Source organism: Leopardus geoffroyi, chromosome C3 (assembly GCF_018350155.1).
Source record: "Leopardus geoffroyi isolate Oge1 chromosome C3, O.geoffroyi_Oge1_pat1.0, whole genome shotgun sequence".
NCBI lineage: Eukaryota > Metazoa > Chordata > Mammalia > Carnivora > Felidae > Leopardus > Leopardus geoffroyi.
The window spans coordinates 125,486,670-125,497,582 of record NC_059338.1 but is presented as its reverse complement, the minus strand read 5'-3'; positions in this window follow the sequence as shown (position 1 = coordinate 125,497,582).

Below are 10,913 nucleotides of genomic sequence, written 5' to 3'. Positions count from 1 at the left end.
GGAACCAAGAGCCTTGTCTCTCTCACAACATCTTATTTCAGTAAGGCTTAAAACGCCTCAGATGCTCCTGACCCTTTAAGAGTTGAACTAAGAGATCTTTGCAGAGATGATGTCATTTTGCAAGTTATCCACAGTTTGGTAGTCTTGTTCCACTTATAATTTTTTTTACAGAGAGTCCGGTATCCTCGGGACTATGTTGAAATTGAATATATGACTTTAAAATGCACTCTGAAGAAAATTCACAGAAGCTCATCGGTTTACAGATTTACCCTCCTCTCCTATTTCTTCTATACCCAAAATATATGGAACAACTGACGGTGACAAATTCTGTTTTCTCTGGAGGCAAGCACCAGGCTTTATAACATTTCTCAGGAGATAACATATGTAAGAGTGTACTGACAGTCATACTCTGCCACATCCACCCCCATCCCACTGAGGGAGAGAAGAAGGAGGAGATATGGCACCCGTGATTTTAGCAACCAAATAATCAATCATCTTGCGTTCTCAGCCCTGAATGAGACAATTAGCCTTGACTTCTAATCAGGCCATTTGCTGAAAATTCCTAAGGCAAACACACAGCCCCAAACAAAACTGAGATTCCCAAACTCTTCCCCCAAATTACCATAAAGTCATCTTGGATCCTTCACTGCCCTCACCACCATCAGTTTGACCCCCAAATTGTCCCTCATTTCTTGCTTCTTTTCTATTTCCATAATCACTCCCCTACTTTGGGTTTTATTAGACTCTTACAACAACCAACGTATCTCCTTCACTCTAATCTGCAGGCCCCTCTCCACTCTGACCACATCTCTCCAGTCCTCTACCACCTCGTCCCCCTTAGCAGCAGACTAAAATCTACACTCCTCTGCATGGCGGTAAAGTGCCTCACTAGCCCCCTCATTTCTCAAGAACATGACTCCCCTTGGGCACCAAACTATTCACTTTAACAAGAACCTTCTGGTCTCTATGCACATGCTGTACTCTCTGTTTAGAATTATGGTCACTACAAATTAGTTAGGAGATGCTAGACCAGACTGTGATAAAACCTACAAAATCTAAGTGGGGCTAGTAAATCTCAGAGGCTTATTTTCTGCTCCTGATACATGTCCAGCATGGGTCACTGTGGACTCTGTCATTCCTCACTCTGCACTAAAGGCCAAGGAGCTGCCTTTATCTGAGATACTGCTGGCCACTGTGGAAAAGGGAAAGTGGGAAGCCGGCCAATTGTGCACTGGCCCAGAAGCAGCAGACATCACATTTCTTTGGACAAAGCAAGTGATATGACCACATTTAACTCCAAATGGGCAGGAAAATACAATCTCAACATAAGCTCTAAAGGAGGAAAGCCATAAATATTTAATGAACAGCACCAGTGACTGCCACCCTACTGGTCACAAAACATTCAGTCACCCTCCTTCCCACATGTAAAGTACGCTCACACGGTCCCTAAGGTAAAATCTCCAGGTCCATTTGATCACAGCAGCAAGCTCAACATCCAGGGTCTGTGGGTAATGCACAGTACTCTCTCTGACAGATGTGGACATGAGTCCTCTTGACCAGAGACAAGTTAATGAAGATGACAAGTTATTTTCCCCAACATAATCAATACACAATGATGAAACATTTCTTGCTTCTGTCTCTATTCTGATTGCCAGAGAGGAATTCTCCCATCTGTGGCTCTAGGCTCTGTCTTCTAAGGAGATATGCCTGTTCCTTCAGTCTCCTTGGCCACATCTTACAGGGTATAGAGAATATGCCTTCCTTGGAATCCGAGGAACTCTCTTGGCTAACTTGCTGCCCATCATGTGGTTCCAAGAGATGCTAAGTCTTTACTCATCTAAAATTGGTCCATATCTTGGCAAGAAATGGATGATACATTATTATAAATGGGTAGATGAAGAGAAATGAATGAAGATTCTATCAGACAGAATAGAATGGTATGGACAGATTAAAAGAAACCAGCTAAAGATGGTAAAGCACTTGGGGCGCCTGGGTGGCTCAGTCGGTTAAGTGTCCGACCTCTGCTTAGGTCATGATCTCACGGTTCGTGGGTTCAGGCCCCACGTCGGGCTCTGGTGCTGACAGTTCAGAGCCTGGAGCCTGCTTCCGATTCTATGTCTCCCCCTCTCTCTGCCCCTCCCCCATTCACACTCTGTCTCTCACTCTTTCAAAAATAAATAAACACTTAAAAAATTTTTAAAAAGATGGTAAAGCACTGAAGGTGTACCAACAGAGAGAAATAATTTCCTCCTATGACCTGAAGACCCAGGAGACAGCTGTACCTGTAGAAGAAGGCTGCCTAATCTGGGGGCTATGACCTGATGGAGATGAATTCAGCCTCTAACAAATGCAATCTGGCAAGGAGGGATTGGGGAATAAGTGTCTCAACAGTAAGTGTCTCCACTCTCACCTTTCAATCTCTAGCCAAGACCCGTCATTGGCCAAATCGACCCATAAACCAGAGGGCAAAGGAGCCCAGGTGATGCCTGCATAGAAGTCAGCCTCTGGGGCTAAGCAAGAAGAGGAAAGGTAGAGAGAGACCCTGGAGGGGCAAACAGAGAATGTGGCCACCTGCAGTACAGGCCACAGACTGGTTTAGTGAACAGCACTAATGACAGTTATGGTGCCTTGTCACTTATTTGTCATTAGCACTGTTCACTAAATATTTCTGCGTCTTTCCTTTCGAGATAGCTCTCTCCTCACACCTGGAATCAGGTAAGGTTTTGTGACTTACTTTGGTCAGTGAGACGTGAGCAGAAGTAATGCGTGTCCCTGAGAGTGGAAGCTTTAAGAGCACATTCATGATTCACCTTCCTGTTTTCCCTCCAGCTCTGTGACCTGGAATAAAGACGAAGTAGAGCACAGTTCCCGTCTGTTAGAGACACATAGCATGAGTGAGATCAACCCTTTTCGTTTTAAGCCTCTGAATTTTGGAGTTGTTTGTCATTCATCAATAAGTATTCATGGATTGAAACTCTTCACCATCACACAGGTCTCTTATCATCCTCAGTCCAAAATTGAATGTTCCAACAGCTTCTGAGTGGCTTCCATATCTTCAATTCATCCAAATGCTGAGTGCCAAGGAATCCAGTTAAAGCCAGGATATTGGGAGGGAGGCCTGATCTAAACACATGAACTCTTTATCTCAGATACTAAAAGGCAAATTGATTTTTTTCATTGGTTTGTTATGATGGCAACTATTGTCACCCACATCGCTTTAAAGGGTAAAAGAGCAAAGAAGTGACAAAAGAAAACTCAAGCAGACAAAATGTTCACATGTGTACTTCTGTCAACTATCTCTAAACGTTATCATTTCCTAACACACCAATTCCCATGACTGAGGTTCAGTAGAGCCTTTTGTGTATTAAAGGGAGACGCAAGGTGTATTAACATTTCATGTAAACCGTGGGTACTTTGGGAAAGTCCTTTCTCCTTGTGATAAATATGTTACCTCATACCCTGGATACCAGTTAGATAAATGTGTCAGTTCAGTTCTGTAAGCTATACGACAGATACTAAGCTAGACCACATGTTAGTACACAGTGACATACACAATCATGAATATGATCCCCTCTCTCTCGTTTTTGAGTCAAGTCCAACTCTTCTTTCTTCCTTACCCCCTAATAATCCATCTTGTACCAAGGGGCAAGGATGTGGTGGATATTTTAGAGGCCAAATCCAAATCCAACAGGGCCTCTCTAACTTTCAGGCTAGCATTAAGCACTCAGGTCTTTGAAGAAAAAAAAAAATGCTATCTTTTACCCTTTTCCAATCCTAGTGTCATAGTTTTTCTTATCCATCTCAGTCAAGCTTCCAGAAGCTGTTTCTCTTCCTTAACTCCCCATGCACGCTTTAGCCTACCACCACCTGCCTTCTGTTCTCACCTGTCCAGGAAAACTACACTCTACTACTCTATGGTCTCTTTGGTGCTAAACCAAATAGATACTCTTAGTCTGACCAAATACTGCTAGGGTCAGCCTCACATCTTACCTTCCCTACAACCTTTCCTTAGACCCTTCACACCCCAGTAGGCTGGCAAGACACCTCTTATGTGTTCCCAAAGCACCAGTGCAAAAATATTGTGGTGGTCAAGGGCATAGTCTCTGGGGTTTAAGATTCCTAGCCCTCTGACCCTGGGAAAGTTGCTTATCTCCTTTAAATTTCCTCACATGTAAGTTGGGGATAGTATAATACTAAATGCCTATGGCTGATTGAATCACTGTTCTCAATTTGTCACTCTCTCCATGTGTCCTTGCCATTTGCCATGTGACTTGCAGGACCTCCAACTAGAGGAGGCAGAGTATATTTTCCCACCCCACTGATGTTTGGTTTGACTATGTGTCATACTTTGGCCAATGGAATAATAATAAATTTGACATGAGTAAATTCTCTAAATGTGCAGAGGCTTGCTACCTTACATTCCTATTAATCTGTCATGAAAACATGTCACAGAGGAACTGCTATAACAACAGTGGAGACACATGAGCAGACCTAAGTCCAATCAAGGAGTCATGGCCAACTGACTGACAGCCTAAAATACACACACACACACACACACACACACACACATATATATACAAGAGAAGTAAATATTTGTTGTCATGAGCCACTGAGGTTTGAAATGGCTTATAACACATTATTATGAGATGATTAATACAATGTCTGAGAACATTGCTGAGAAGAGTAAATGAGCTAATATAAAAGATCTCCACACAGCACATAGTACATAGTAAATATTAAATAATTAGTCATTAGTAACCTATATCACACTGCATTATAATTTGTTTGCTTAGCTCCTTTAACCATAAGCTCCTCTAAGATGGAGTTTCTAATTTATTGTTGAATCCCTAGTATTTAGCAAGTGTTACACACACACACACACGTGCACACACACACACACACACACACATTTCTGGTGAGTTAGTAAGTCAATGAACAAAATGAATTTATGAATCCAAATGACAAAAATATTTACGCAGTGCCTGGTGTATAGAGACATTTTAATAAATATTAGTTCCCACCTCTTTCCTCCTATTATAGTCTGATAGTGTCTGCTTGGTTTTTATTTGAGCTTGAAATTAAGCTTTATATCATACAAAGGACCATTTTAGATGATCAGAAAAACAAACTTCTGTGATGAATGGAAAAACTTCCTTACATCTAATCACAAGGAAAATCAGAAAAAAAAAAATCACTTGAGGGCAACCCTTTGACCATAACTTTAACACCAAAACTTTCAGCCACACACCATCAAACCAACGCTGGTCCCAACAGACCACACCACCGGGGCTGCTGATTCTGCTCACAAGTTATGCCATTTCAGGCAGCTCCTAGTACAGGTCCCTGAAGCCAGAAGCTCCCATTTGTTCCTGAGGAAAGGGAGTCTAGCTGATCTAAACTCTCTTCAGAAATGGGAAGGTATAGCATCAGCATAGTTCTTAGGGTTTGGCAACAAATAAATCCCTCACATTTATGTCCTGAACACCGGATGTGCTTTGTCTCCTTCAAACCACAAATTCCCTCTGTGAACTCTTTCCCAATAGAGACCTCTCTCCCCTGAGTACACTTCTTCTCTGCAGGTGTCTCAAGGAAACATGGTAAGTATCTACCTTGCTCTTGTTTGCCACTTCTAGATCATTCTACCTCCTCTCTAAAACACCCAGTCTTGAAGCTCATGTCACCCTACTGTTCAACCTCTTCTCTTCATTGTTGGCATTCACTGCCAACCTCCAGGTCACACTCCCTCATTTCTCTACGATTTTTAGTTCCTGGATCACCGTAACTCTCTTCAACTCTACTTCTGTCCCAATGATTGGCAATTTTAATATTCACACAGTTGAAGCTTCCACGGTCTGCTTTGGGTTGCTTGGCCTCCCCTTCTTGAGTGATCATGCTCCTCCACTTTTCCTGAGTCACTCAGCTTCATGGTTATTCCCTAGGCCTTATCATTATCAATAATCCCAATCCCTCCATTATCTCTACTCCTTGCATCTCGCTCTTTGACCACCACCTCCCGTCTTTCCAGTTGAAGCTCTTTAATACCTTGACTCCTCTCCTCAACCACACTGGGACTCCAGTCCCTTGATCATAACTTTTCATGTGCCTTTCCCTCCTCAGTCATCACTTCCCCCTTATCAGCCTGTTTTCCAAGGGCAATCATTGCCACCTCTCTCTTATATATCCCTACAACCCCCTCCTTTGATGTGTTGTGCTTAGTTGGCCAAACCCATAACCTCAGGTAAATTAACTCTCCTATGGTCCATGCTTGTACCCATCCAGATGAACAGAGCTGCAGAAACCACACAACTATTCTGACTTGTCTTTCTTTAAATTCATGAACATGAACTTCAGTTGGGCCCTTAATTTTCCTCAGCAATCATACTTTATTTCTCTGGTTTTATCTTTATGTTCTCTCAAACCTCCTCAAACTTCGAACATGGCTTCCCCTGTGTTCACACTTAGCTGGTGATTCTCCTGCCTACTTCACTGAGCAAATGAAGTAATCACAATATAATATCCATCCACTCCCAACAACACATTTATCTGCCTACCACACTTATGTTCTGCTTTCCTGGCCATTACCACAGATGAGCTGTCCAAAGCCAGGCCTTCCATTTGTGCACTAGAGCACATCTCCTCTAACCAGCTCAGATATATTGTTTCAGGAAGTCTCCCCTCTCCCTCTCATTTCATCATTTTTTTTCTACAATGTCAGCATACAAACATGCTAATATCTTAAAAAACATCTTAAAATTTTTTTCTATCCTGGGACACCTGGGTGGCTCAATCGGTTAAGCGTCCAACTGTTCAGTTCAGCTCGGGTCATGATCTCACAGTTCGTGGGCTCAAGTCCCATGTCAGGCTCTGTGCTGACAGTGCAGAGCCTGCTTAGGACTCTCTCTGTCTCCCTCTCTCTGCCCTGCCGTCCACTCACACATGTGCTCTCTCTCAAAAATAAATAAACATTTAAAAGAAATTCTCCAGGGGCGCCTGGGTGGCGCAGTCGGTTAAGCGTCCGACTTCAGCCAGGTCACGATCTCGCGGTCCGTGAGTTCGAGCCCCGCGTCGGGCTCTGGGCTGATGGCTCAGAGCCTGGAGCCTGTTTCCGGTTCTGTGTCTCCCTCTCTCTCTGCCCCTCCCCCGTTCATGCTCTGTCTCTCTCTGTCCCAAAAATAAATAAACATTGAGAAAAAAAAAATTTCCAACAGCTACTAACATATTTCTCTACTTCATTTTGCAGCAAAATTCCCCTCACTATCATTTCTCTCCCTTTCTTCTCCCATGATCTCTCTCCAAAAAGGCTTTACCTCATTCTACTATACCTACACTTTCTTGTCAGAACCGACTAAGTGCTAAGCAGAGTGAATGACAAAAGACTATACCCATACAAATGCTGAAATTTTGAAACATCCTATCATTTGTATTATCAAGGGAGGTAAAAACAATGTACCTACAAAGGAATAAAAATCAAATTGCCTCTGACCTCCTGTTGGCAACTCCAAATGCTAAAAGCTAATGGAATGATATTTTTAAAGTCTTGAGGAAATAATATAGGATTCTATATTCATCAAGTAATCAATCAAATGTGAAGGCAAAGTAAAGATATTTTCGGACATATAAAAACCCATAAGAATCTTTGTTCATTTCTGAAAAAAATTACTCAAGGAAATACTCTGTTGATATAAGAAGCCAGTAAGATTTATGGATATTCTGGGGCACCTGGGAGGCTCAGTTGGTTAAACATCTGACTTCAGCTCAGGTCATGATCTCACGGTTTGTTCAAAGCCAGTGTTGGGCTCTGTGCTGACAGCTCAGAGCCTGGAGCCTGCTTCGGATTCTGTGTCTCCTTCTTTCCCTGCCCATCCCCTGCCCCACTGCCTTATACTCCATCTCTCTCTCTCCCTCTTTCAAAAATAAATAAAACATTTAAAAATTAAAAAAAAAATATTTATAAGTATTCTAATTATTGTCAAAGAATATACTAAATATCATCAAATGTCATTCAGCATCATTCTTGTTCCCTCTGTACTATTCCCAGAGACTAGAAACTAGTCCCGGAGACTAGAGACATTTCCTTTGCCAGCAGTGTTCTTGATACTCTATAGATCCTGACATGCGCTTACATCAGATTTGGAAGGTGGAAGAGGAGGACAAGGAATTTGTTCCCCTCTGGAAGTAACAGTGAATGTGTGAGCTTCTGTAAACATGATCTTTTGTAGCAGTCACATACCCGTGACAGTGCCTCACTTCAACACAACTGTGACCATGGGCATTGACCTTTCCTGCCATCTCCTGGCTCCTGGGTGGCAACAGCCAGTTTGTGATTTTCTGGAAAACACAGCTAAAGGCCTTCCGACTTTCATTCTTGCAGGACTTGCAAAGTTCTGGTAGACACTGAATTGCCTTAAATCTCTTTCCATTTGACATAACTAGAGTGGTTTCCAACTGAATTTTGGCCAATAATGGTCCGTTTTGAAAGTAATAACAATTAGGAAGTAAGTAAACAAATAATAAAGTAATAATAATTAGGAACTTTTTTAAAAATGTTATCCAAAAAGTATTATTCATAAAGAGAAACTGTCTGGATTTCAAGTTCAAATTAAGTTTCTTTTCAAACCTCTTATCAGGCTCCTCCCATGCAGTCTCATCACTTAAGAATTTAGTAAATTTAAGAATACAGGAAGCCTTAGTAAAAAAGATAGATTATTTCTTAAAATTTTACAAAATCTAGAATACTTACAAAGTGTGGTGCTAGATTCTTAAATTTTCATGTCCTCCAGAAACTGCAGTAAATTCTAGAAAGTTTTTGCCATGCAGTGAAACTCACTTTGAGTTTTACTTTGAGTAATATATTGGTTAAGAGACCCAGGAATCTCAATTGGTCTCTGCAAAGACAAAAACGTGTAAGGAAAATTACTGCAAAATGGATTTTGCCGTATTTATCAATTTAGGCTAAATTCCTAGTGTATGATAAGCAGGAAGATAATTTTCACGGCAGCACATCAGGAACAAAGCTTACGCACTTTGAAGTAGGAATCAAATTTTAGGAGTGATACTCAGAGGTCAGGGTTTTTTTTTTTTTTTTTTGGCCCGCAATCATTTTACAGATGAAACCTTATGAAATGTAGGTCAAATCCAAGTATATCAGTGGTGTAGGTCTTTGCGTGGCGCCCACAATCAAGACGCTACAGGGTGAGCAGTGCGACACCAGACAGAACAAAAATAGGACTTGATTAATGCAACGAAGGAACACTGAAGAAATGGCAGGATCTGTAGGATTTCACTGCAACAACTCCAGCTCACTTTTTTCTCTGGCGACTAGTCCTAAGGTTCATTGATTCATTCAGCAAAGAGTCACTGGGGATCTACCATGCAGTTCACGCAGTCTGAGCAAAAATGTCACCTTTCTCAGTTCTTTGCTCTCTCTTCCACACACAAACATGTGGCCATTCTTTTCACTTATCTTCCACTTGCTCCAATCACCCTCATGACGGCTCTCATTTCACTTCTGTTCTTACTGATTCATGTTTGCGTTTGACTTTCATGGAGTGCTGCTTGCACACCAGGCCCAGCATGGAAGAGAACCTGATCCTCGGCTCAGAGGCCAGCCTTATGGTGATCTGCTTAAGAGACAAATGTAGCTATCTCGTGTTCTTGTAGTGGCTGCCAGTCACCCACTGGAGAGTCTCAGCCATGGCGCCTTCCAACATTACTGATCGTTGCAGCCCAAGCTCTCCATGCGCCTTCCAAGGCCCGTGGTCTTGGTCATGCTATTCACTCTGCTTGCTTGCCTACCACCCTGTGCAGCTCAGGCATCCAATGTTCCATTTCCCGAACATACCTCCATCCTCTCCCTTCTCCCTAAATTGGCTGGCTTTCCTCTCTGCTTCTATAATCTTGTGTGTTTGCTTCTATCAACAATTATCGCATTACAAGTTAAATGATTTAACTTATCTGTTCATTCAAACATTATTGACAATGTCAAATGCATGGCTACATCCTAAATAGACAACAGTGAGCAAACCAGAAATGATCCCTGCTTTCACAGAGCTTAGATGATTGTGAGAAGAAATTGACAACAATTAAATATAAACAAACACACACACGCATTCATACAACTTGAGAAAATGACCATGAAAATGATGAGATTCATGCTCTGTGAGAATAAAGGCATAGATAAGATAAAGTTGTCCAAAAATTTCTGTTGGTAGTGAATCCTGGCACATAGTAGGTACTCAACAAATGTTTCCTTGACTATCAAACTGAGCAAGTCAGACTTCAGTAGAATTATAAAAGTGCATGTGACAGTTATGGTGGTTTAAATAACACGGTAGAAAAAGAAGGACAGTAAGAAAGAAGGTGTGTGTGTGTCTGTGTGTGTGTGAGAGGGGCACGGGGAGGGGGGCAGAGGGAGAGAGAGGGAGAGAGAGAGAGAGAGAGAGAGAGAGAGAGAGAGAGAGAGAGAGAGAGAGGTGCTCAGGTATCTCAGACTAGAATGTGTTGCATTCAGATTTTTCATTTCTGGAGGAAATGCCAGATCACTTTGGACCACCAGGGGGCAATGTCTGATCACACGTAAGGGCAACTCTTGCCTCAGGCAATCTTTGTGTTCTGGAGACACTCCCTCCTGCTCCATCTGTTAAAAAATAAAGGACTTGAATATAACTGCTATTTATTTTTTTTACATCACTAATGAAATACACATTCCTCGAAGATAATAAATATTGTAATTAGATTAAAATGTATTAAGATGGAAAAAAAGAGGCGTTTCATATTCATAATTCTATAATTATCCTTATCTAACGGAACAAATCTCCACTTCCTAATCATTTATAATTTTCATCACTCCACTACAGGTCACAGCAGGTATTAATATTGGGTGAAAGGAGTTTTCCGGTTTCTACTCTGCATTT